This window comes from Microtus ochrogaster, unplaced genomic scaffold (genome assembly GCF_000317375.1).
Source record: "Microtus ochrogaster isolate Prairie Vole_2 unplaced genomic scaffold, MicOch1.0 UNK123, whole genome shotgun sequence".
Classification (NCBI taxonomy): domain Eukaryota; kingdom Metazoa; phylum Chordata; class Mammalia; order Rodentia; family Cricetidae; genus Microtus; species Microtus ochrogaster.
This window is the reverse complement of record NW_004949221.1, coordinates 308,112-311,473: the sequence shown is the minus strand read 5'-3', so window position 1 is coordinate 311,473 and position 3,362 is coordinate 308,112. Positions and strand designations below refer to the sequence as shown.

The following is a 3,362-nucleotide window of genomic DNA, read 5'->3' as shown; positions in this document are numbered from 1 at the left end:
AGGGTGAACAGAATCTCTATGTCTTCCCTTCCTGGATCATACAACCATAAACCCCAAGTATTGCCAGTTAACCAGTTAGCTCTTTTTCTCCTTTTCAGTGAAAATGATTGTGATTTCAGATTCCCCTGGTGTGGTGTGGGTGAAAGAGACTAAGTCCTTTTTGCTGTTTCCCAACCAGGAGACATTGACATTGGTTTCACATCCCCAGGCAGCATAATAAAATACTTTAGGCCCCCCATACTGCAGAGTTTGCTTCCCCCCCCCAGACAAATATATCATTCAGAAAAGTTTCTGGGGGTTTGCTTAGTATCCTCCCAAGAGTCTTTTGCTAAAACACACAGGTCAAAAGTTAGCTGGGGGAACCAGGTATCCAGGGGACGAACTCCAGTGGCTAGCGTTAAGGCTTGTCCAGTCTCAAAGTTAGTCAGAGTCCAGGTTAAGTCCTAAGGTATAAACATCAGGGCAAAGATCAGCAAGCCTGACAGAATCAGGCCTCCTTGAGAGGATTTTGGGTACACTGAAGCTTTCATTTGGAAGGTCCTGGGTCATCCTCATGAGATGCGTGGATCCAGGCTGCAATACTGTCCACTAGAACAGGTGCAAGATTTCTGGGTGCCCAGGCTTAATGGTGAAGGTGGCACCTAAATCTTGCTGCTGTATTCTGTTTGGGAAATACCATGGCATGCCCCAAGTCCTTCCTGACACCCATGGAGACAGTCCTGCTGCTTGCCCCTGGGAGACAAGTGGTGGAGATGTCACAGGTCCCCATGATCCACATGGAGCATTGTTTTGGGGAAGTATAATTTTTTACGGACAGTTTTCTTTTTTTTTTGTTGTTGTTGTCTAATGTTGTTTTATTAGTTTTGCTGCTGGGGGCTCGAGTACATTTTCATTTGTAGTTCTAGATTTAAGTTGGATAGAGTCCCCTGGAGACTCTTCCCATGGCGCTCAAACCACCGAGCCAGGCTGCCGTTCTGAGGGTGGACACAAACAGTGCGCCTAGGCAGGTGAAGCACAATAGCTTGAAGGTGACAGTACCCATTGGCCTCCTGCAGTTCCACATGGAGGATCTTCCTCAGTAGCCTGTTGGGGAGCAGTTGTCTATAGAGCTGCGTACAGCAGGTAGAGCTGGAGGACAGTGGCAAGCCTTCTTGCTTCTGCTTGGTCTTGTTCCACGGATGCCAGCTTGTCAGTGGGAGCCTGGGGTTTCCAGACTTAGTCTCTGGCTTTTTGGAGACATCAGACTCAAGAACTAAGTTAGGTCTGTTTTGATTCAAATTGCATCCTCTTTACACTCCGGGCTTGAAGGAACATACACCTCCCAACCTGTCGATTGCCTTGACGGGTTACCTAGTCTAGGGTTAGTAACCAGTCTGGCAGTTCAGTTATTCCAGGGTCCCGGAGAGGCACTATCTGTAAGATATGGGCTAGGAGACAAGAAGGAGGCCATGCTACATTTGTCAGAGCCTCCGTTTATTAGAGATGGGGTACAGCTTTATATATGATAAGGAGTTGGGGGATGGGCACAGGGGCCTGAGCTCTTGCCACGTGGTTCACGTTGGTCACGTGGTCCGTGCTGGTCACGTAGGCAGGAGGTTATCTTCGGTCAGGTCACTGTAGGCCAAGAAGTCGCGAGTTGCCACACCTAGTTCCCTAGATAGTTTGGAATGTGGGGTGGGTTCCGCTAACAGATAGCTCTCCATCAGCCAATTTGGGTGTGGGGTAGGCTCTGTCAATAGAACGATTCCTAACACAATTATGGGTGTGGGGTTCTCTGTAGACTCCCCAGGGTGATGGTTCCTGCAATGATTTTAGGAGGAAATTGGCTCCTAACACCAACCCAGGTTCAGAAATACCCATTTCCCCAAACTCTGAGCACCCCATTCTACTATTCCCTTCCTTCTCTTCCAGGCAAAAGCCCCACTCTTTACGGACAGTTTTCAAGTGGCATATGTGTTCTGGACCCCTGCACCCGAATATCTCCTCCAGGGGAAAATCTTCTGCCAGCCTCCAGGGGCAGCTGTGGGGGATAAGTATCTCGGATATCCCAGGAGGCTAACCCTGTCACTATTGACAGAAATCAGGGGTGAAGGCAGGGGTATCAAAGCAAGGGCTTGAGGAGGTATGGATTGCAGGTATGAGGGGGCAGCTGCTGTTCTGGTTGTGGGGTGCTGCAGCTTTCCTCATGTCCCTCCGGATATACCCCAGGTGTCAATTCTGGAATGAATGCGAGATTTCCAGGTGCCAGGGTGGCCAGGGGTCTCTATGCCTGGGCTTGGAGATCTGGAGAGCCTTCAACTGCGTCTGCAGATCAGGTTTGTGAGAAAGTGGGTCAGGAGGGGCCCTAAAGGAGGCCAATGGGGGAGGCCCCCCATATAAGGTCTCATAGGGGGTAAGTCCAAGCCGAGATGGGGTGTTCTGCACTCAGAACAAGGCTAGAGGAAGAAGCTGTACCCAGTCTCTAGTGCCAGATTCTAAAGGCTAATTTGGTTAGGGTTTTTATTTATCCTTTTTACCTGTCCTGAACTCTGGGGTCTGTATGCACAATATAATTTTCCTCAGTCTTACCCATGCCCTGACTTTTCTGGGCAAGAATGCAGTTTTACCATCAACCCTGATTAACTTGGGCAGGCCAAACCTCAAGAAGATTTCTTCTTTGATCTTTTTAGTCCTGGTAAGAAAAAGCTTCTTAAAAGGGCAGGTGTCCCTTTAAGATCAGCCACTGTTGTTGCCCTGCCTTCTTCAGCAAATCCTACTGGCATGTACCACCAAAACCGGCTCTGTTTGGGCATTGCTGTACCCCAAGCTTCCCACAGCTGCAGTCTGGGAGCTGGGGGCAGTTGTTCTCTGTGAAACTTGCAAACAGTTCAGGAAGGCTGCTTGGAATTGGGCTCCAGCATCTCCCAGCCCCTCCTCGCTTCAGTCAGTTGCTGCCTGTGGGGACGGGCAGCTGTCAGCAGAGTTCCTAGGCTTGGGCTGTGACCAAGGCAGCTGGGAGAGGAAGATTCAGCCTGCAGTGGCTGCAAAGCCTTCCTCAGCAAAGTGGGCATGGTGAAGGCACAGAGCAGCCCGCTTTTCTTTACAACCCTGGAGAACAGTAGGGGAAGTCAAAGTCTCCAACAGGTCTTTTTCTAATAAAAGCATCGGACACTCAGGAATAAGCAGCAGTCCTTGTGTCCATAGTCAAATGCTTTAGACACAGCAAGGGGGAACCCTTCCCCCTTTATCCCCGTACACCCCAGAATCAGACACCTGGGTACACAGCATAAGCAAGGGGGGGGGGATTTCAGTACTGTCACTGTGTCCACTGTGTAGGCCTCTCAAGTGGGCAGAGTGCCACTTCAGTAGCTGGCTGTGCTCTG

The 3,362-nt window shown here is 50.0% G+C and overlaps 1 pseudogene; it reads right to left on the bottom strand.

The window, feature by feature from the left end:
• Positions 1-827: 827 nt before the first annotated feature.
• LOC101997248 lies at positions 828-1,896 on the bottom strand (annotated as a pseudogene).
• Between the last annotated feature and the right edge of the window lie 1,466 nt (positions 1,897-3,362).